This window comes from Macrobrachium nipponense, chromosome 32 (genome assembly GCF_015104395.2).
Source record: "Macrobrachium nipponense isolate FS-2020 chromosome 32, ASM1510439v2, whole genome shotgun sequence".
NCBI classification, from domain to species: domain Eukaryota; kingdom Metazoa; phylum Arthropoda; class Malacostraca; order Decapoda; family Palaemonidae; genus Macrobrachium; species Macrobrachium nipponense.
Window position 1 is genome coordinate 17729354 of NC_061094.1, and position 25270 is coordinate 17754623.

General features: G+C 36.7%; 1 protein-coding gene across 11 annotated transcripts in view; it reads right to left on the minus strand.

Moving 5' to 3' along the window:
• LOC135207246 (1-phosphatidylinositol 4,5-bisphosphate phosphodiesterase-like) overlaps positions 1–25270 on the minus strand; it is a 712917-nt gene that overhangs the window by 675179 nt on the left and 12468 nt on the right. For 5 of the 11 annotated variants that reach the window (XR_010312938.1, XM_064238894.1, XM_064238882.1 and 2 more), the window contains exon 1: positions 11407–11561. The exons of 2 other annotated variants lie outside the window; for them this stretch is intronic. The gene's annotated coding sequence lies outside the window, so the exon portion shown is untranslated. Of the gene's footprint in view, positions 1–10590; positions 11375–11406; positions 11562–25270 lie in introns of those variants that run through there. 4 more of the 11 variants (XM_064238889.1, XM_064238891.1, XM_064238884.1 and 1 more) reach the window with 2 other exon arrangements.

A 25270-nucleotide genomic window follows, 5' to 3' on the forward strand; every position in this document is an offset into this window, starting at 1 on the left:
ACACTACAGAATGACGCCTGCCCAATAGTATTCAAGTCGCAGGCAACGTAGCTCAAAGCAAATTCTCGAGATGAACATGACGTGTCCCCTAAAACTGAAGCTATCCAGAAGTCAGCGCTCTTCAGTCAAATCATTTGGTTCAGAGCAACTGTTTTATCCTTCAAAAAGGCGCAACAGGAGACGACTAAATCCCGCGAGTCAATATAAAGTCACGCCAACCAACTCACTCCTCAACATGGCCACGCATCAGTCGTGTGAGATGAACTGCCTTAGAAAACGTGTCTCTCACGAACGGAAAAGTATTTCTCTTTCTATGGTTGCGTTTTTCATTCTTTTCTCAAAAGCACTTGCGTCTCTCCAAGAAAACAAAATTCCTTACTGCTTGAGTCCTCTTGAAACTGTAATATAAGTTCAGTTGAGAAGCTACAACATAAAGCATAAAAGTGCGAATACGTATCTTGCAGAAATGTACGCACGTAATCGAAATAATAACAATATTAGTGTGTGCGCGTGTTTGCATTTATATGTTCATGAATACAAAAATAAATACACAAAAACGCGGGCACACATATATATGTGTGTGTGTAGAATGAGAGAGAGAGAGAGAGAGAGAGATAGAGAGAGAGAATTAACAGATGAATCCTCCGCGTTAGAAAGATATCTCCGTTCAGCGTTTAACTTCTCGCTAAAGCAATTTCCTAGTCTGATGCGAGTTATCTCCTCCTCTGGCCCCTTGCCCTTCTTCCTTGCTGCGAGGTAGAGTCAAGTTCCTTGTCTACGGTTTTGTTAAGGCAGTGTAATCACTAACGGGGTTTGCTATGTCCAAAAAGTGTTTTCTCAGTTGTAAAAACTTATTTTTACCATTTATTGGGACATACAACGTTCAAATCATTAACATCGTGTGTATAGTGATTGGTTACAGTTATGCCTATAGAAATAAAAGCAAATGAGTCAAAACGGGTTGTAGTCTAGAGCTATTCATGCCTCCTTACAATGATACCCATAGTGTGTATAGTGATTGGTTACAGTTATGTCTATAGAAATAAAAGCAAATAATGAGTCAAAACGGGTTGTAGTCTAGAGCTATTCATCCCTCCTTACAATGATACCCACAGGCGAAAAGAATACGAGACTTCTTGGCGATCTGCACAGACCGGTCATCGTGCAACTGGCTACGCTAAACTTCGACGAACTTTTAACGCAAACTGATCCTGCTATTTTGCTTATTCATCTACTTCTGATCCTACTTAACTTCCACTCTCTCACGAGGAGAAATTAAAACGTGTCACGTACTTCCCTAGCTAGGTCACCTAAGCCACATCATTCCTCACATCACGCGTATTTTCATAAGACGACCTCGAGACTCGACGATACTCATAACTGTTATGTTAATTGCTGAAATACGAAATGCTGTAAGGACATACGTGGTCTCCTGCTAGTAATCTAAGGCTTGGAACAATACGCATATTCTCCGACACGTCTGAATTCAATGAAACGTCGAAAATTCTGTGCAGGCGTCGTCACTGTACACAATAGTCATTATTTCGTCAGAAAAACTGATTCATGTACCGCAGCTTGTAATCAATGAAATCCGGTGAGAAGCGCTTTTTAAATACTTCTAGCTCCTCACATTCTTAAACCCTGCAATCCTGAATTTTGTGAGCATCGTTGGTCACTACACCCTACGTCCAGCCCCGCAACGTACTACTTCGAACCTTTTATTGGTAGGACGACTTATCATGTATGATAAAGTACATACGACATTAATGGCTTATTTGTGGCTTAATATTGGAAATAGAAAAATAGGCAAAATTACAGAACTGTATATATATAAATATATATATATATATATATAATATTATATATATATATATATATATATATATATATAATATATATATATATATATACTATATATGTATATATATATATATATATATATATATATATATATATATATATGTATGTATATGTATATATATTGTGTGTAGGCATATATATAGAATGAAAAATACACATATATATATATATATTATATATCTTAAACAATTAAATCATCCGTCTATCTATCTATATATAGTATGTGTGTGTGTCTTGAAGAGGTAAATCTTTCCTATGTCATACTATGTAATTTGACTAGCTATACCTGTCTACCTACGACCGCAAACTGTGACGTGACCACTACCGCCATTTAACTCCTATGAGAATGCATTCCATAAATTAGCAACCTTAACTTTTACAAAGGGCACTAACTTCTATTGCTAATAGACGAGAAGGAGAACTAGCAAGAATGCACAGCTGGTGACTTGCCGATAAGGTCGTCTGCTAACAAAAATGAATAAATTTTGTCAACAAAGCAAGAGCCGCCTTCCAACGTCAGCGATCTTTGCCAAGACTAAGTCCCTTGGCATTGGAGATGTATATTTATTTACTATATATATATATATATATATATATATATATATATATATATATATATATATATATATATATCAATGTCTCAAAGTATGTATATATATATATATATATATATATATATATATATATATATATATATATATATATATATATATATATATATATATATATATATATATGTGTATGTATGTATCTTTATCCATATTTCTTCCTTAATTTCATTTCATCATTTAACATATATACTAATCTAAAGGATACGATAAGTAAAAACAATTGATAAAACACATCTTTACATCAGAACCTACCAACCATCAAATCTTGAAGAGAATGTCTAGACTAAATATCTCCAGAAATGTTGGCATCTTATTCAAAGCTTTAATTTGCAGACACCCACAAGCAAACTAGATGCAGAGAAAAGGGAAACATCCCCCAACATAAGTACGGAATGCTAACATCAGTTTCGATGGTACACAAAACTGATTCTGTCATTGCAGTGTCGCATCATTTCAGATTTACGAAACGATTCCATTCATTTTTTCAATGGATTTAGAAATACGGTTACAATATTTTCGTTTTTTTTATTCATATTGGCTTCCTCTTTACGAATTTTCAAGAAAAGTAAATATACATACCAAGTATTAAGATTATACTATACTGAAGTACGTACATAAGTCAAGTAAATACTAATTAAAAACTAATTTTAACTGCAGAGCAAGATGAACAAGATGATAGAGCTTTTATATTATTCTACCATGAACAGTGGGACAGGAAATGTGATGGAGCTAAAATCAAGTCTGCTATGATTGTCATCATCATCGCCATTATCATTTTAAAGGCCCTCATTTGATCGAACCCATAAATGAAAGTAAAGTTGGTAGGCAAAACACGCTATGGCACCCACATCAGACAGCGATCCATCTCAAGTGACCCCACCCCTAACACCACCCCCCTCTATCTCTCTCTCTCTTCCCAGGCAACTAAAGATTTTTCATTTATAAAACCTCAGTGCCAGCAGAACTCATAGCTTCCCACGTAAGCAACAAGGAAATAAGTTGCTTGAATACTTAGATAAACGTTAACAAAAATTCCCCGAAACTTCGCTATCAGTGCGGGTCCAACTTCCAGCAACCAACTATCCGCTGATGCTCAGTTTTAAACTCTCTTCTCATGAACTGCGCCTTTAATAGATTTCCTAAAGGAAGTAACCCTCCTTCAACAAAACTACTCTGTGAAAGTATGACGAGAGAGAGAGAGGAGGGTTACTTCCTTTAGGAAATCTATTAAAGGCGCAGTTCATGAGAAAAGTTTAAAACTGAACATCAACAATATATATATATATATATATATATATATATATATATATATATATATATATATATATATATATATATATGTATGTATATATATGTGTGTGTGTCTTTAGGTATAAAAATCTCGACACGGATGAAAGTTAAGAAGAGGAAAGGAAAAGACACAGCTACGCCTAAAATCGTTGAAATCTTGACAAGAAGCATTTCTGCATACAAAAAATGAGCGTCTTATACGGAAAACAAACGTTCCAGGAAAGGACTTCAGTATAAATTCATACACGTATGTTGACAATACCTACAGTTTTACGTAAAACTAACGCGCGCCAACTATTCCCTTCACGAAAGCATTCAAGAAACCATTATAAGGATAATTTATTTGATGCATTTCTCATTTTGACGTACGCTCATCCCACACTTTATGTAGTTGGGGCTCCAAATTCAATTCTGAAATCTGGATGGATGCCCTGAGAGAGAGAGAGAGAGAGAGAGAGAGAGAGAGAGAGAGAGAGAGAGAGAGAGAGAGAGAGGGGGGGGTGAAATGCAATTACTTTTCCTTCTCAAAGGCAATGTTTCAGTCATGGAATGTTTTCTTCTCCTTACTAAAATCATGATAAATTAATATTCGTTAGTCCAATAAGTAAGCAGTTTTCCTTGGCTTTAAAAATTCCAAAAACGACACGATCTTTGAGTACAGCAGTTAATATAGTATATGTGATTTAACTCGCGCATGAAAAAACTGTCCAGAATTAAGCGACTAGCGGCTAAGATTGTAACAAGTTACATCTTAAAGTAAAAATCAAGGAAGGAAATCACAGCAGCAACACCTCTTAAAACATAACATTTGAAGTACTTCACCATCCGCAGAAGTAGAAGTTCGCTTCACAATTAGATAACGGATTCTCTGCCTAGATCAAAAGAGGCTCACTGGGTTGTTAAGGAAGAGTCTTCCATGTCCCTCTTCGTCTCGTTCGAGATTCTATAGTAGCTACAAAGGCCATTCAGTTGTCAGATTGACACACTACCACCGGGGTCAAAGATTTTAATAACAGGCGTATATTAAAATATCTTGGCAATCATTTTCAAAATTCTTACTGAACCTAATTTACTTCTACCGCTAATGCTAGTTTATGGATTGACATGGTTAAGCCTAGTTTGTTTCATGAGATGACATGGCCAAGTATCTAGAACACTCCAAACTTAAGTAGGTCTGAGAGTTCAACTACATTTTTATTAAATCATTATGAACTATTTCATGGAGGCGGAGACAAAACAATGGAAAGAAAGTGACTTTGGAATTATTTTTAAAAAGTTTGGCTATAAGGCCAAGCAGTGTGGCACTTTCAGCCATTCGGCAAATAATACATCGAAACATGGGAAACGGAGTGGTTGTACAAAAAGACAGAAGAAAGAAACTGAGAACGGAGAACTGAGGACGGAGATCAAGTAAAAAAGCTAAAAATCGGATCCGTCGAGAGGCCGAAGGACGCTGCAACCAACCTTTTCAGTATTGCTTACGGCGCTACTCCCCTACGGGAGTCTACAGTAAGTCATTCTCAGTAGCTGCATTAAGCTTAGCAAATTTATGGAATTATCCTTCAGATAGATTCCCACAAAGAGAGATAGTACAACGGAAAGGGGCTTGGTGATGAAAAGAGAAGATACGGGGTTGAATCTTCTTCAAAAGCATGAATATGAGATGTGATATAAATAAGAAGAAAAGTTGGTCAAAGCCACATCCCTACGGAGCAACCCTAAAAATGGAGGATGGTGCAGATATCCTGCCGTTAGCACGACGTTTGCACCTCCATAAAAAGTTAGGAAACACTACAGAAGGAGAAAACCTCAACAACGATGTCGGGGTACCGGAACTTTACGCCAATATTAAGAACGCTTCTTGTTCATAAGGATTATGTGGTCAATGTAAAATGAGACAGGAAATTAAATAAACAATATTCTACCTGATTACTGAAATACCAGCCTAATAGCCTAATATTTAACGAAAACAAAAAACAGCCCTCTGTTTATACCATATTCTCCTCGTCCGCCCGATGGCCTCAAAGATCAGGAAAAAAATAGTAAGTACTTCCGCTCCACATTAGTAACAGGTTTGACGTTCGGAAAATTCAAGCGAAGACGACAAGCGGAACATCTAACATTAACAAAAAAAAAATGAAGTGGCGAAGATAAGCATACAATCCTTCACGATAGAGGAGAATCGTTCCGTGTACAAGAGGGAAAAATATTTCTCTTAAGAGACACGTCCAGATTCGACTCATAAATAAACATTGTTCACACATCACTTTCACCGAAATAGCATTCAGCAATTTATGAACACCGGGAGACGCCTACCTAAGTTAAACCAATGTCAAAAGAAAGATGGGAGAGCAGAAAGACCAGCTACGTGTTCGTTAGTAGACATTCCGTTTTTCCATGCAATAATTATAAATAAACCTAATCCTAGCCTAACAACAGCATAAACGATACATGTCATTTAAACAATAGTTAGCCGTTCTACTGCAGTGTAGTGAAACAGTTAGCCGCTCTACTGCAGTGTAGTGAATCTAATCTAATAATAAATTCAAACGTTTAAACAGCACGGTGCACCAAAGTAAAGAAAACATCAAACTGTTCTGATAACGATGAACAAGCTGCATATTTGGGAACTTGGAAATTAAATCAAGGCAAGGAGATTAGCCACATTTTATTGTGCATTTTGTAAAATACAGGCTGGGTGAAGGTGAAACTTGATAAATAAGGTATTAAGAAACTACAGTCTAGGCCAATGTTGTCTCCTTCAAGAAGACGAAGGACAGGTCTGGTCGACGACCCTACCGCCTAAAGCCCGAAAGTAGGATATACTATATTCACCATCAAGATAAGTTAAGAGACAAAAATAACCAGAATCCGTCCATTGGCAAGCTCGTTGGAAAACTCAATAAGGGCTGTCGTTAGGTCCCTAGACTCTGTTACATGTCACCGAAATACCATAATTGTTCTTCCGCGGTGTTTTGAGAGATATAAAGAAGGGTGTAAAGAGAGAGAGAGAGAGAGAGAGAGAGAGAGAGAGAGAGAGAGAGAGAGAGAGAGATCGTGGGTATACGACTTAGGAGATATAAATAAAAGAGAAAGTAACTGGAAAACCACTCAGCAGAGCCATCCCCTTTGGGAGAAGAAACAAAAAAAAAAATAATAAAGGATCTCGGATACCGCCATTTAATCATGGCACCTATTCAAAGTTATATAACTATTGCTTCGAGGTGTTAGTAAACTCATAGTATAATATAATAACAATAATATTCACTGAGATTGGTTCCCCACAACATATGATTTAACAGGGTCGGTTTTTAAACATTTCGTATAGCTTCATAAAACTTTCAGTTTATATTGTTCATGGCCTCTTGCAAAAGCAATTACTGAACTGAAACCACCATGCCGGAATTTACTTCATTATTAATACTAATATTATTATTATTATCATAACTTCGGCTACGTCGATACTACAAAAAATCAACAGCCAAAGATCGAGTGACCAAACACTTCCCAAAGAATGTTTCCCTTCGCACTAGTTTCTTCATTCAACTTCCGAGCGCCATGCAGTACGCAATGGTACACAGTTACAGCATTTATTCTCTGTCGGCCTTGTACATCTAACCGGTCTCAGAACAACGTGGCATTTAAACTCCACACTCAAGAAAATTTGCATTCTTTGGGAAACAGTAACCAAATAATCTTTAGATTACGTAACACCTGTGTCTATATAATTTTATTTTATTATCCGGTCCTCACCATCAACATCCTAATTATTGCAAGCGTTAAATGCAGTATAATGGGATTCCTTTAGAGCAGATCGCAGCGTTGTACTAAAATTCTCTCTCTCTCTCTCTTTATTTTATACACTTCTTCCCCTTTAATTAAAAAGAATTTACGACGCTGTTTATAGATTATTAATAAGCTTTCCTTTTGTAAAATTCATGTTATCACCAAGGAGCGAGTTTTGATGACGATAAATGCATTGAACTAAATCCTCACATTCACTGGTACATTACTACCGCTAAGTATCAGTCCTTCGTTAACGACTAGGAAATAAAGTAGAAACCGGTCAGGAGATACACCCCGTCTCTTATTTGTTTCATTTCTGGTTATGTTTGTAAACAAATCACGTGTTTATGGTATATTATATTCACACACAAACACGCATACACACACACACACACACTAATATATATATATATATATATATATATATATATATATATATATATATATATATTAGTGTGTGTGTGTGTAGGTACGGAATCTTTATTCACTCATTCAAATTCAGACCGAGACCGTTATTAACGGCTCTTAAACTCTAATATCCACCATGAAGGTTCTTCGTGGTCATTCATTGTTGTCTGTCAAGATAGGTCATAATAAGTTAGCTACTTTAATGACAGAAGAATATACGTACATAAATATCAGTAAGACGCAGAAATACTGCATACATGTGTCCAATAGAGCTTCAAGTTCAATGTACGGACTGTAAAGGTTATAATACATATATGTTCACAACATCATGAAAATACAGACAATGTTGTGAACATACTGACAATGTTCAGATAAACTCTCTGTTTCATTTAGGAGTTTGTTCACACTTCACAAGTCAATGACAAGATATTTTTCACGAAAACAAGACATTCCAAAACACGAGTTCATTCGGTAAACTTACGCTGTGTTCTGTAGGCTCCGGGCTCCACCAACTTGTTTCTTTATCTTAGTCGTCTGAACGACACAAGTTGATATAATCAGGAATGAATTTTTGGTTCTTTCACAATGGTGTACTTTCATGTCCGGATTGAAATCAAGCAAATATGCAGACGATTCAGTGCACCATCGTTATTGGCTTTCTCTGCATTAGACCATACCTCCGTTATTGGTGGGCTATCTAGGGTAAAGCTATTGCATCCACAATGTAATATAAAGAATCGTTACCAATTTTGTTTAGTCATTTTCTGAGACAGTTTGTTAACATGTCTCGTCGTTGCAATTGCTCATTTATATATATATATATTATATATATACATACACATAACTGAATCACGAAAGTCTGGAACGTGATGAATATATAAATAAAGGTAGAACCCACGAAGATAAGTGAAACAATGGAGTAGCTACATGATCTTTCGACTCAACGTCCTTTACTTAGCAGACTCAGCTAAGTAAAGGACGTTGAGTCGAAAGATCTTGCTTCACTTTCCTTCGTGGCTTCTACCTTTATATATAAATATATATAAATATATCTATACGTATATTTATTTATATAAATATATACATATGTATATTTATATAAATATACGTATATACTACATATATATATATTATATATATATATATATATATATAAAATATATATATATCTATATATATATATATATATAAATGAACAAATACAATGAAGTTGCTTAGCAGCTACCTGCTGCTTTCTGACTTGTTCCGTATGAATATTTGTTAAATTTGAGCAATAACAATAATAATGGCATTTTTCTTGACCTTATTAATTCCTTGGTCAACTTCAATGGTGCATGTTCTTGCAGCATTCGCTTCACAACCTTCTTTCATTCGAGATAAAGACTTGCGAGCACTGTGCTGAAATTCCCGTTCATTTTACTCTCATACAGCCAATTGCTTCTATTCTCTCAATCTCTCTTTCTCTCTCTTTTATCTACATACGGAATCGTCATTTCTCACAAGTTCATACTTGTTCATGTTTCTTTTATTGCACGTAATATTTTTCAAACTACTTTTCCATTACGCATCAGTTAAAACATATCTTTCACGCTCGTTTTCCTTCATTCTTATTTCAACATAAGTCATTCCGAACTTTCCTGCATAATACTCGTCTCAAATTCTACGCATTCATCAGAACCAAACGAGGCCAAATAAACACACACACACACCTATAAAAGAACGCATCACGTCATTTTGTCACAACATAATTAGGGGACTATGAGACTTCGGTTATAGGCGAAAGGGAATCCCCTCATCGCAGCACCGCGATCACTTCAAGATTCCCCGGGAACTTGGCACTTCCTTTAAGGTTATCAAGATAAATAAATGCATAAGGCTGAAGATGCTTGCTGTTAGAATGCATCGAAAGCATCGGGTGAACCGTATAAAATACAATCACGAATACACGCGCGCGCACACACACACACACAGAAATATGAAATGTTGCCATAGACAAATCTCTCTCTCTTTCTCTCAGATTCTGTGACTGTGAAGGCCAACCATGGAAGTCATCTGAAACTTTGAAAAGGCTTTAACAAACGCTGTTCTTCTCTCCGGCGGTTGCATTTTCAACCGCGTAACGCATGAAGTCCCGTTCGGGAATCGACGACCCTGTCGTAAGCGGATAATGCGAATAAATGGTAATTCCCCCATCCTGATTCGAGATGCCGGGCCTAACAATGGCATTGGAATTCCATCATTAAGCATTCTGATCGAGTAGCAACAAATACAAGGACACATGAATACACCCCCTCCTTCACAACACACACACACACACACAAACACCACACCATATATATATTATACATACAAATATAACTATATATATATATATACTATCTATATATACACATATATAGTATATTACATACATACATACATACATACATACATACATACATAGAGAGACAGATAGACAGATAATGTCACATCACAAAATCGAACAAAAATATACGACGAATTAAATACGAACGCTCTGACATCAACATACTTTAATTCACAAGTTATTCACATCGAAACCTTAAATCTATACCTTACATGTCCAATCCTACTGGGAAAGTGTTTCTCACGCAATAATAACCTCAAAGGAACTTACCTCTTGAACTTGCAAGAAAGAGTGAGAGTATCTCTTGAACTTGCGAGAGAGAGAGAGAGAGAGAGAGAATGCTTACAGGGCGTGTAGTGTATTGTTGGAAACCGTCAAAGTCCAAAAACCAGACATAACAGGCGGCAACAAAGTGTAACCAGAGCAAGTCTTCAAAACATCAACGAGAGAATATGGGTCAAGTCTAATGGTTATAGCCAGTCTATCAAAGTACTATAGAGAGTAACGAAATAATTTTCGTATAGCGCAGAGTATAGACTATTTGCTGTTCTATTAGATTAATGTTAAAATTTCGTACTGACTTTTGCACTTTTCTTGGGGGGCGGGGGCCGGTGGGGGGTTGGATTGGGTAATAAATCAACCGTACTCAATGTCATCGTAACTTGCTTCATCGTTCCTTTAAACTGGCAGTCAACCTCTGTTTATGTTTTTACACAGTACACTCATTTTTTTTCGGATGTTCCATGGACATGAATGATAGCGACTATCATCAATCAGTTGGCACGACTGCTAAAACCCGCTAAGCAATGACTTTTGAGCACGAATTCTCCTGCACAGCCAAAGCACGAAAAGACGTTAAGAAATAGCAAGTTATAAATTTCTTCCGCTGCTTCTGCTATCCTCTCGATGCTGTCAGAATTCAGATGACCACACTATACATGTCTCTTCTCAACACACCCCTGACACTATAGTCTCTTTTTTTATCGCAATTCTCTACGAACACAGCCATATTTGCATCATCCCTCGTCCCCATTTAAACTGGCTTCGTACAATGAAAAGTGAAGTGGGAGGGCTGAAATGACTAACCTTATGATTAGATCCAAAAGTAGAACGAGTGTAGCGAGAGCGGATTTATAACTAGCGATCCCTAGACTTTCACCACGTAAGAACCACTGGCAGCTGAGAGCAGACGACACACGCACTCTCCCGCGCTTTCCCAAGACCTCCACCGCGCAGGCGCGGGGAGGAAGCCATGCTAGCCGAGACCTAAGGAGAGGCAGACACTAGGTCATCTTCATTTTATTCATATTTCTACATTACAGGGTTTCGTTGGATTGTTATTCCAGTACATGGCGGCGGGGATTGGTGTACCTATTACTGAAATACACTCATTTTCTCATCAGCTACGATAATTTGCGCGATACTTGCAAACAAAAACGAAACTGAGAGAGGTGCAACGGATGGAACATCCCAGAATGATCTAAAAATAAGATTATTCTGTTGTTGCTAACATAAATGCAACTGCCATGTCCATGTCTAGGAAAGGCGATTAACCGTGACAAGTGAAGCATACGAACTCGTACCCGGCTGTGGAATTAACTTCTTACTTGTCGCTTACCACTAAAGGGAAAAAGAAGTGGCGACACTTCCAAGGTTTTGTTTAACAAGATTTTCTTTCTTTTCCCTTTTTCGATTATCAAAAATACTCATAGGTTGTAATAGCCAGCATAGCATGACAAGGAATTTGGCTAGATTGTATTTCATTAGCTACCTACATTAATTTTCGGACGTACCGCCCTTGAAGTCCCGTCGACAGATGCCAAATGAAACAGACGGGTCTCATTACCTGCCATTGACAAGGGAAATATGATTATAAGAAAATGAATAACAATGAAGCGCATGGTGATAAACATTGCCTACCATAATTTGAAAGGCAGGATATGACAATAACGGTCACCAGTATTCAGGTCAGGCTTACCAAAATTTCGGCTTGTAGATTCAAAGGAAAAAAATCGTGGCGTTGTCAACTATCTTTTTGTCCGAATAAAATATGATGTGGCGGGCTTTTACACGGCATTTTGTTAAAGTTCTTTAACGCTTAAGAAACCTTGCACCCCATCTGTGTGCACAATATATCAACGTAAAATGAGACAAATATGTATAGGATATGGATACAAATTTGTAATTAAATTCATCTGTCAAGTTCAAAATTATGATAATACTACACGAAACTAATTTACCTTACCAAGTTCAAAAATATCCATGCACGTGCGCTGTTCTGTTCGTGATTGGTTATCTATTTTCTTTACGTACCGCACGAACTAGTATGTCGGCATTGTCTCAGTTAGGTTTGTTTGTTTGTTTTTCATGTAAATTTACACAACGCATATCATAAGCTTCTACAGCACAACACGCCGTAAGATAGCTTCTGTTTCTACTATGAATAAATACATTGTTCTCTTGCCGATGTTCAGTCTACCAAAACATATTTTTCAAAGCGTAATTTAATGGACGAAAATACGACCATATTTCATGTTTTCATAAGCTCGAACTATGTAGTCCTGGTGAAACAGGACCATAGGAATACAATATGTAAGGAGAAGAAAGGCGTACTTCTCTCTGCTAATACAGCGTAATCTAACGTAAGATTTAAAACTACAATCATTATGGCAATGAATAAAACAGCATTTTATAGGGACAAGAGGATAGATATCAACCCCAGTTAGATTCTCTTTGAGAACCAACAGCAAGGCGACATTGAGTGCCACTTTAAAACCATTATTATAATCCAGGCATTTCCTGCTGAACAGCATTCCTCGAGATGTGATGGTCTACCACTGCAGCAGTTTAAGAGGGTCTAACATCAAAATAATAATGAAAGTTATTACAATTAAGATTAATCGGTGCACTCATCAACAGAGTGGGAAGCTTCATTGGCAGTAAAATAGAGAACGTCGATTGACGGACGGTTTTGGGAACTGCTTCTTCGGAACTGAAGCGATCATTCTGAATTCTGATCAGACTCGGGGGCCATTCATAACGACTTGTTATTATAGGTAATGTATACCTAAATCGAATACCAGGTCTCTTGAGTGAGAATTAAAATATCACATTATTTCAGAAACAGGCAAATGGGTACTAACGACATGATGTGTTGTCGGTGGCTTGTAACTGGCAACATTAACATTTCGGAGTTAAAAAACATCTTCAGCTACAAAAACAAGATTTTCCCTTGAGCTGAATGTTTCTGTTTAGGTATGCGGTATGTATACATAGAAATTTATTTTTTCCTACGTCCAAAATGCCCAATTTCATAAGTTATGTCCGTTTATAAAGGCAAGAATGGAAAGATACTGTTTGCTCATCTCAACTGAAATCCCATTTCGTTTTAAGTAAAGGACGCACGTTCCTCTTTCACGAAAAGCCATAGCAGATTGAAGGTGTTTTATTAACAAGTGGAAATATTCTAAATACCTTTAAATTGGAAGGGAAGTCTCCGCAGTATTACTTCTAGCTTCCCGTTCGTACTAGACCGGACTTCTTTGCTCCCGTTTTGAAATCTCACTTCTCCCTTGGTGACTACACAAACTGGTAGTATAATTGTCTACCAGTTTGTTCTCCTCAATTTGTTATATACATACATACATACATACACACACACACACACACACACACACACACACACATATATATATATATATATATATATATATATATTATATATATATATATATATAAGCTGCTGCATTTCTTAGTCTTTTATTACACAGCAGGCTGTAGTTTGGTTAATACCTGACCTACTGCATTGCTGTTGTTTCCACTGCAGTAATGACTTGATGTGGTGTTTGCTAATACTTATAACAACAACAATGAGAAAACTAATATTGAAAAAAACGAAAGAGGTAAAGGGGAAAGTAGAATTAAAAAATAAAGGCTAAAAAACTACCATGTCGCATTTGCTATGTAATCTGAGATTTAGAATTCATCGTCCACAACTCAAGAGATTCTGTATTTGTTACCTCCCGCCAAAAATACCCATGACGTATACACTATGTAGAAATGATGTCGCATACAGAAAGCGCTTTTGCAAACTTATTGTTCCTGGCCACGATCAACGAGTGACATCGCTGCATTCATAATAACCAAGCCCGGTGACAATAATCATTATTGCCAGCCTCCCTTTGATCTTTTCATTCATTGCATCTGCTTTTCAATTTGCTTGAGACGACGTGATGTCGGCTTATTCCAGACCCTTTCATTTTCTAGATTCTGTCGGAACAGTGACCTGGCTTGTGTTTCTCAGTTAATGTACTCCTTTCCCCAAAGGTTCTTGCTTATGCTTGTACTACGTGCATTGTAACAGTACTATATTTATGGTTAGTGGGCTATTTAAAAGAGCGCTCGTCATTTTTTGATGACTTGCGAGATAAGTGTCAGGAAGGGTGCTTGGGAAGACTCGCCCTACTGCAGAGAAACAGTCAAGCGGTAATAGTCCAATATTTCAAAATTACAATGCAACTGTTATTCTCTTAAGTTTACAAGGGGGCTGATTATAGGATCACTGTAACAAATTACTTACCTTCTGATATCATTAGATTGGCTTTCTGTATGAGGAACTATTATTGTTTTATGCTTTTTTTTCTTTTTCTTTCAATGTACTTTATTACGCTGACGTTTCAGGACCATGTGTCCCATATATTCAAAGCTATAAATAAAAAAGGCAACAGAATTACAAATAGACTCAGATTCAAGAAACGAGAAAAAAAAATTTACATAAAAGTATAAAAAAGAAACATGATAGAAGGAACAATGGTTCCTTTTAAGCTGACAATTTTGATATTTTACGGGCAAGAATTAACACAATTTGTATTCATGCAATACAGTGTGCCATTTTGACTTAATCTGTTTAAGCCCTAATTCTCGACCGGTTTTCGCTTATTCTACCGGTCCAATTCTGCCGGAACCTTCCCATCCGCCGGAAAGATTTCAAGAATTGTTGCCTGAACCACACAGCTTTGAAATACGGTGCAAGTTTCCATCGATTCTTTATTCGTGTGCAGCCGATTTCTTTCACCAACAGCCATGTTAATGTTAAACAAGATTTACTGACCGGAACGGGAATGAATACACAAAAACAAGCATCAAGTGACTGCAAACATTCCACTGAAGAAGTAGGCTAGCATGGCTGTCTCTTGGATACTGTGATGGTTTAATCAAAACGACTGACCCTCACGTTCGTGACTCCCTTAACTTAAGTGGCCATTGTTAATGCTGTTATATAGTTCCTTCGCTTTCATTGATTTGCAAGAAGAGGTCTGTACACAATGACAGTGACTTCTAGCATTCAACGATGAAGCAAAATCAATATATATATATATATATATATATATATATATATATATATATATATATATATATATATATAATATATATATATATATATATATATATATGTGTGTGTGTGTGTGGTGTGTGTGTGTGTATCTATATGTATATGCATACATGCATGCACACACACACACACACATATATATATATATATATATATATATATATATATATATATACATATATATATATATATATATATATATATATATATATAGTATGTGTATATATGATAATTTTATATAATCAATAGCAAATCCTCTGTTTTTAGAGAGGGGACAGGATAGTGTACCATATACGTACTGAGTATGGACGACATAATTTATCGTCAGAAAAATTGGAGTGTAGTTGCCATGAAGTTCTTGTTTATGTATTTGTTGTTTATCGTAATCCAAATATCGACGATTCTATACATGTTTGTCTCTTGGAAAGGGTTAGTATGGCTCAGTCACAGGGTTCAAAGGTTTCCTTCGTTATTTGTGGAGACCAATTCAAAATGCATCGAATGGCTAAATTCAAATTCCACAGATCAACATTTTGTCCAGCTAATTGAGGAACCCACGCATATTTCTGTTAAGAGATTAGACCTCATAATTCACAGATGTTCCAGCTATTGTCAGGTCCAAAGTCCGCGAATACATACGTAACAACTTCCGATCATTGCGACACTGAGATGGATACATCTGTCAATCGGTAAATTCCTAATCCCTCCATTGGAAAAAAAAGTTTGGCTGAAATCTACACCCAATTGTGATTGCATAATTGAAGCCTGTCAGGCACTTATTATTTCAGATGCTGTGTCGGATTCAGATCCCAAGAAGAAGTTAATGAACTGCTGATGGTTATTTTGAAAACGATGTCCCCAGAAAGGTAATCAAATTCGACAATGACCAGCCTTGGTTTGATGATACATGTAGGCAAACTTACCATGACAAACAGACCACATTCAACACATGGCCACAAAATCGTTCAAATGAAGATTACACCATTTCTGGATTTATAGCAATGGTATCTATTATACATCGTGCACCTTTGAAGAGTTCTTCACAAGCACAAACTTTGAGAATCTGTTAGATGCGGCGACTTATGAGTTGGTGGTCTCTTGACAATTGTCTGCATGTAAGATGGCAATGAATAATATGCAGGTCTGGGCATCAAACATGTTTTGACTTTTCAAGTGATATAATTATATTTGCGTTTGCATATACTATTTCTTTGGCGACGAGTGCTCGTTATAAGTTACATACTACTTACTTCTGCGCTTACATTTTATAAATCAGATGACAAATAACACCGTTGACATTCACGTTTCGGAAGGGTTTCATTCTGCCACAGCAAGCATCCTATTCAAGTTAAAAGGGGAAATGCGTCTGAGATGAAGTAACACTTTTTTTCTTTTATCTGCCAATTTTACACTTTATTTACCCAGAACGTAAAAGATCAGCAACGCAAAAATGTTACATGAACGCTTCCTACATCTTGGAAATAGTACACGTTCCTAATACATGAAACTTCATGACCTTCTACTTATACAATATGTATATTTTATTCTCTGCCTGTAATATCTAAGAGAGGAACTTCATTCCTCATCACTCAATCTGGAGTCAAGGAGAACCGAGAGGCCACATTCAAACGTCTCGGGGCAAAACGTTCTGAGGAATGAGGCCGCCCACCTATTCTCACCATTTTTCTCGCAAAAGTTAGCGGTGGCTTCCACCCGCGAAACAAAGGTCACCTGGTACCTTCCATAGCGTGAGGCGGGAACCACTTTGGGTTGAACTTTGTCGATACCGTGCGGAGAGGAGCCGTTGGCATAAATTGACGTGGAAAAGTTAGTCAAAAGCACGCCAGTTTGTAAAGGCACAGATAACCACTTCCATAGCAAAGGAAGAGAGAGAAACTGGTGTATACATATTTGCAGCATTAACGATTTTGTTTATTCATTTGCGTGTTTCTTTTCGCAGGTGGTGGTGAAGGGAAAGTAAAAGTCAGTTTATCTAGCGTTACTTTTCCTATGCCTGTATGGTACATAATCACACATTGTTCCAATGCTTGTGCATAGCCACGCATGGAACATGACGTGTGACTATATGGGCTCTTAAGCAGTAATACAAGAAGGGTCCTTCTTCCCTGTTTCAGGTGAGCTTCTTTTTTCCTGCTTATATTTCTTATATAATTCTCTTTTCTTATGTAAACGGGTCATTGGAATATATATAGGCCTATGCAGCTTATTAGATATACATGAATGTATGTTTTTACAGCATATATATTCCTAGGCACCAGAAGCACGGCAGATTCACATCAACCGTACTTCTGATGCCTAGGCCCGTCCCATACGACGCTCCCGTCAAAGACGTATCCCCAAGAGACTGTTGCAGCATTTAACTGCCTAAAATCAATACACATGCGATAACCGGCATCAGATTTTTTTTTACAAGCACAACAGGTGAACAATAGTTAAATATAGATGCTTCAATTATATCAAGCACTAAAAATTTGTCAACCTCACGGTTAAATGCCTCTCTTAAGCGATAAGGAATGAAGTAAGGCTTTCTCTTGACAGGCTCAGTGGTAGTTAACTGTATTGAATGGATAAAGTTTTCAACACAACTAGGTATATCACTAGGAACATCCTTATAGCTGTCTAACAATGTGGATAACTCTGCCTTTTATTATGTAATTAGAGAGGGATTTACATCAGGTTCAGTCTTAGACTCGGTATCTAACACTGGCAAAGGAGAATCTGTACATTGAGAAACTATACAGCAGCCTGTACCAAATCCAGAGGTCCCACTAAAACATTCTGTTCAGAAGAAGTAATTTCATCAAACACTTGCAAACTATTAATAGTATTCACATGGAAAAGTTTATGTTTATTCCTTGCTTCTATAATGTAATCAACAGGACCCTTCTTGCCAATCACCTTATATGGACCCAGCCACTAAGATAAGAGCTTATTAGTCTCAGAAGGCAAAAGTAACAGAACTTGATCACCGATAACAATTTTTTTGTCACATGTTTATTAAGTTTTGTACTTAAAATTAACCTCAGCATTCTGAAATGCAATCTGGGCTGTTTCTTCTAAACTATTGGACATATCCAACACATACTCACAAGAATTCCTAATTTCCTCATTAAGGTCCTGATTAAGGACCTCTCACATTTCGCCCATAAATCAGTTCGAATGGAGAAAATCCTAAAATATTGTTAGGGATTTCTCTAACGGCAAATAAGGCACAGGGGAGGGACCTGTGCCAATAGCGAGGATAATCTGAACAAATGTTTTAAATTATACTTTTCAAGACACCACTAAAGCGCTCACAATACCCATTAGCTTGTGGATGATATGGTGATGTAAAAATTGGTTTTATATTAAGTAATTTGTGTACTTCTTCCATCACTGAAGAAACAAACTGACGTCCCCTATCAGACATAACCTCTCTAGGGATACCTATACGTGTAAAGATACTCAATAGAATCTATTTTCTTTAGAGAAATAGCCACGGGGTAACGTGTAGCACTATCAGCTAATGTCAAACAGAAGGGGGTGACAAAGCCCCAACTATATCAGTTGCGACCTTTGCAAAAGGTTCGGTTATTATAGCATTGATTGAAGGGGTGCCTTCCTGACACGACCTTTGGAAGTAGTTCTCTGACAGATATCACATGATCTACAATAACGCAGTATGTCAGCTGTGGCTCCTGGCCAAAAGTACAGTGCAAACAATTTGTCTTTAGTTTTACAATTACTAAATGTCCAGACAATGAATCATGAGCAAATTTCATAATTAATTCCATTTTGTGGTACCACTAGAACACTTACTCATAACCACGCTATTTTTACTCTGTATACACTTTCTGAAAACCATTGTCAATAATGTACTGAAAAACATTTCCCTTGGATATCTCAGTAATTTATTTTATCAAGCTTCTCACGAATGCTCTTGAAAGCAGGGCAATTCATTTGTTCTTGCTTGAAAGCTGACACACTCACATTTAAGTCACCAAGAACCTTTGATTTATTTGCAATAAGGGGAGCAGGAAGAGCATTACCAGCTTTTACTTGACCTCTGGTCATAACAGATTGGCAGGTAGATGTATCACTATCCAATAAGCACACCACAAAACTTAATGGGAGCCTTTACCAAGCCGTAAAATAAGTACAAGCAGTATGACACTTGACCACAGGAAATTTATCAGTTCTACCCAAATAATCACTAACAGACGCAAATTTAGTGCGTTCATCAAAAGGTATGAGCGGTAATAACTTGTCAGACACAACTATACAAGTACACCCCGTATCACGTACCATGGTCGAGATATTAGCTCCATTTTCCTTACACCTTTCAAATTTCAAAGAGCCACATACAGTAGAGTCAAAAATAAAATTAATTTTATGGGGAACGACATTACCAACTTCCGAGTCATTACTCCTATGATCAGTATTAGTTAAAACATTATGAACCATAGGAATCTATTTCCTTGTCAAAGATTTATTCTGAGGACACTGAGGTCTTATAATACTTTCTAAACCACAACCATGACAAATTATTTTCCTTTTACCTTCGTACTATTTGGTTGTAAGACTGAAAGATCGGAATTCTTTAATGAATTACTTTTAGACAATTTGTTGTTATACAAATTAAGAGCAGCCGCATAAGTATCGGCCTCATTAATCAATTCATCAGAAGTCTGCCACTGGTCTCGCAAAATAAAATCCAATAAAGATTCATAACTTCTTTACCTTTGATGTTTCCAACCAATGATTCAAAAGCCTACGTACGTAAGTAAAGCCAAACTGTCGAAAAGTCTGATGGGGGGGGGGATGCGAGCATGCCGAAATTCAGTTCTATAATAATCAGTGTTCATATAACAAGTATTCAACAACTCTTTCTTTAAATCAGAATAAGTGGTTCATATAACAAGTATTCAACAACTCTTTCTTTAAATCAGAATAAGTGCTAGTGGCTTCAGAAGGCGGCGTTATATAAATCTTCCTTAGCTTACCCTGTAATAATGGTAAAAGTCTAATTACACCGTCAGTCTCTAAATTCCATCCATTTGCTTCATAAATTCTCTCAAAATATGAAAGAAAAACACTAAAATCATCACTTTCTTCAAAACTAAGCGATTATATTTCATCAGACGAATGTCTGGGACAAGTGCTAGAGATATTAGTGGGAGTCGCAGCCCTCTTTGAAAGTATGTCTATTTCATGCTGCCGATCTTTACTTCTAATTTTTTAAATTCTAACTCTCGTGTTTGTGATGGCTCTCCTCTCGCTTTTGCTCGCTCTTCTCTCACAATATTTTGTTGATGAGCAATTAATTTTACAGTATCATCCCCAGCTAAACCAAGATCAGTAGCAGGTTCTCTTAGTGTTGTTAAACTAGACATGGTGATAAACACTAATTCACAAATTGAAATGAGTTCACACAAAAAATAAATACATAAATAAATAAAATAAGATAAAAAAGACCGCAAGGTAACAAGTGGACTTTAGCTCAATATACCTGAAGGCTGGCAATTATACAAGGGACATCACACGAACCTAGCCTTGTACCTTAAACCAGGAAAAGTAACAATTGTGCTTGGTATAACCAGAGTCAAAGTATATACTTTGACTCTGGGTATAAATGACAATACACAACACTTTAAGCAACAAAATAGGCCAGTCTCTCACACGACCTCAATGGCACAGTAATGAAAGCACCCATAAAACTTAACACCCCACACCTGACACCAATGTAATATTTTTCAGACAAATATAACATAAGTCATGCTATTCATGACAATATGGAACGTGATGAATGTATGAATAAAGGCAAATGTATGCAGTAAAAAGTGAAACAACGGAATGGTTACTGGGCCTTTCGACACAACGGTTTCACAGCATTACACCTATACGGGTAGTGCATCAGGAGCCCATCAAACTCGACAACAGACACTGCACAAGTCACCTCTATTCTGCAACCACACAGCCAGGACCATTTCATTCCAATATTTTTCAAATTACGTTATTTTATCACTTACCTATAGCCTTCTATTGAATCATCATTACCAGACAACGTTAAACAGTATAATCGATCTTTCTATCTTTGCTAATCTGTCTATCATCTTTTCTCTCCACATTTAAAAATCTTTCAAGTCTGTGGAAGGTATATAATACGCAAGTAGTGTCACTTCAGTGGATTTTTATCTTTCCCCTTTCACTGGCATTCAAAATCAGCACTTCACCTTCATACAGGAGATATCAACAGTCCTTTCATAATGTCCTACTTTGACTTTTATTAACATTTCTTCTCCAAGACTTTCCATAGACCTTAGCTAATCTGTGGCTCAAATTTTCTCACAGGTTACCAACATCAGTTACATTTAATCCCAAATATCTCTATGAATCGACAGCCTCAGTTTTTCCCTCGTCAATATTAACATCCATTTCTTAAATGTTCTGGTTTCCATACTTTATCTACAACCCATTTTCACTCACAGCTCTCTTCCACCAACATTTGTTGTACTTTATATGTATCACTCTATCCAGATTATAAACACAGAGGCACAACATATCCTTGTCCCAGATTCCGTTTTACACCAAGGCAGTCACTCTAAAGGATATATTTTCTAAAGCATGTATCCCTTTCTTAACAAAATATTTTAATCTCTCTTAACTAACAAGCTTTCACACCATAAATCCTTAACTTTAGCTATATTGCATCTCTGTCCATTTTCTGTCAAATTTTTCCCTTAGCCCCAGAGCTACTCACATCAGTTTTTCATTTAAAAAAGTGGTCCATACAAACTCTTCCTCATCTACACTACTATATTCCTTTATGATATACAGGGTGTCCATAAAGTCTCTTTACAATTTAGAAATTATATCACAAAAGCCATTGAAGAGATATTCTTATCAGATTTGTTCTTTGTACTTAGAAATTATCAAAGTTTTTAATCACGCTGCATTTGTGTATTTCAGGTACCGTGTTAATGAAAGAGGTATTGTTAAATGAACCCCGAAAAAATGGCTACTCCTCAAGAAAAGGCACAATGTGTGTCGTGGTTTTTGAAACAAAATCGGATACGCAGACTCAGCAAAACTACAGAACTAAGTATGAAAGAGATCCACTGTCACGTCCGTCAATTCCTGCATGGTGCAAGAAATTTATGGAGACAGGGACACTGTTGGATAAAGGGAGGAGTGGACGACCAAGAACATCTGAGGAAAATATCGATCGTGTAATACAAGCCTTTGATCGTTCTCCTACAAAGTTCTTCCGTACTACTGCCAAACACTTACAACTACCACGTTCAACAGAGCACAAGATCCTACGCATGAATTTGCGATTGTACGTTTACAAAGTGCAACTCATACAGGCACTCGAGCAAAAAAATAAACCAATTCGAAAAGAGTTTGCAGTTAATGTGCTGGAACGTGTGCTGGAACGAATTTCTGAGGATGAAACGTTTCTCAACCGAGTCTGCTTTAGTGCAACATATCAAGTTTCAGGGAAACTAAGCGCACGATGTGAGAGTCTAGGGATGAGAATATCCCCATGTGTATCGAACAAAGATAAAGGACATCACTACTCTCAAGCAAAAGATCATTGATGCCATTGCCACCGTTGGCAAGAACTGTCTTGATGTGTTTCGTGCTGTAAATGGTGCCCACATAGAGGCATATCAAATGAGGCCAAAAACAATTCAGTATCTTCTCCTCATTTTGTAATCATTTTCACATATTTGTCTGTGCATTTGCTTTTGTAATATATTTTCTAAATTGTAACGATGCTTTATGGACACCTTGTACTGCTTTCTGTTATTTTCTTAATCAAGATACTACTATGGACCTCTCATAATATACAGTTAATATTTCCCCTAGGAATCATACACATATTGAATATTCATTTATGCATATACCGTATTTTACGGTGTCAACAACGCTCTTGGCTCGAGACGCTCTACACTTTTGACTAGCAAAATTTTAGAAAAAAAGAGAGAAATAATTATGAAAATAATCTTACACGATTTTCACCAATCTCACCAAGACGTTTTGGGTTGGGTTTAGATCCCTTCAACCATGTACAGTCTGCGTTTATCTTTTACAATTTGTAAATTACGTACATATATTGAGAATATAATGAAAACACCATTATGAATATGATTCATTATCTTTTAATTGTCTTTTTTTGTTAACTGCAGACGTGATGAGCAATGACATTCTTTGAAACGTAGATGTCATAATTTTGATTCTCCGTGGAAACAGAGGTCTAAAGAGTAGATTCAGTATCAGCTTCGAAAATATTGATGCAACCTCCTTGGGTGGCGCGATGTCGAAGGTCGCTGCCTAAGCAGAACAGACCACGTCCTAGGTAGGTGCATGAGCGGAAGTAGATATGCTTATAGAATCTGGTTTTGAGTAGATTTTATGGGTGTGACTATGATCTGTATATGATGTCATGAACTTGTGACGAATTAGTGACGTCACTTATGTGGGAGTGTCTTGTGAGTGAATTCGTACTTGCGTACGTGCGAGCTATTCCCCTACATAATGGGAGAGTAAGATAACTAAGATGGAGAACTATACAAAGTCATTGAAGGGCCAAGATGGATGGCTTCCTTTAAGTGTAATTTTATTTAGTGTGTGAATTTGTTGAATGGGTAAGCATACTTACTTTTAAGCCCAAGTGTGGCTTTGTCTTTGTATTTTTAAGCTTTGTTTCAGAAATGATCCTTTTCATATGAATTTTTTATTTATCTCATTTTAGTTTATTAGCAATTTATTTAAATGCGATCCTTATATTCCAGACGTTTCTGGATTATGGATCTAGTGGGGATCTTATTTGATAATGGAAACTTAACTGATAGTTCCGTGGTTATGTGCTATGTCTTTTCTAGTTTATGACTAAATTAATGTTAGTTATTGTAGAGAAAAGGGTGGACGGGTTTAGTTCGATCCCCAGGGTTATTTGAGTTATTTGGATTTTGAACTTAACTTTTTAGTTAATCACTTTGTAAAGAACCAGTTAATTCTTTTGTTCTTAAATAAATGTATTTTTGTAGTTCACGAGTCTGATTTCGTTACCTTAAGTAATTGTGTGAGATTAATTGAGAAAGAGAGAGAGAGAGAGAGAAAGAGAGAGAAACGAACGACACCTCAGTGCCTTGCTGCTATAGGGGCATACCAACATTTATTGTTTTTCCCTTTTAAAATCGTACCGAGGTTAGAACCTCGGTAACACATACATCCCAAAAGTTTACACTGCCCACATGTACGTACCCACGATATGATTGCACCTACATACACTAAATTATCCCAGTTCCCCGAGTCAGTGTTCGGCCCCACTGTGGTTTTGACATTTAATGGTGTGGTTTATATTATAACCAAACATAAAAAGACGAAATTTTGAGTTGGTGACATTACCCCGGCTTTGTTTAGGTTATCATGCTACGAGTATTTGCTTGCCTCAATGCTGATACACCATATGGATTGTTGTAACTTTTCATTTATCTTAAAGATGCCTTGTTTTTCCAAGTCCGTTGATTTCCATATTTAATAATATTTCCG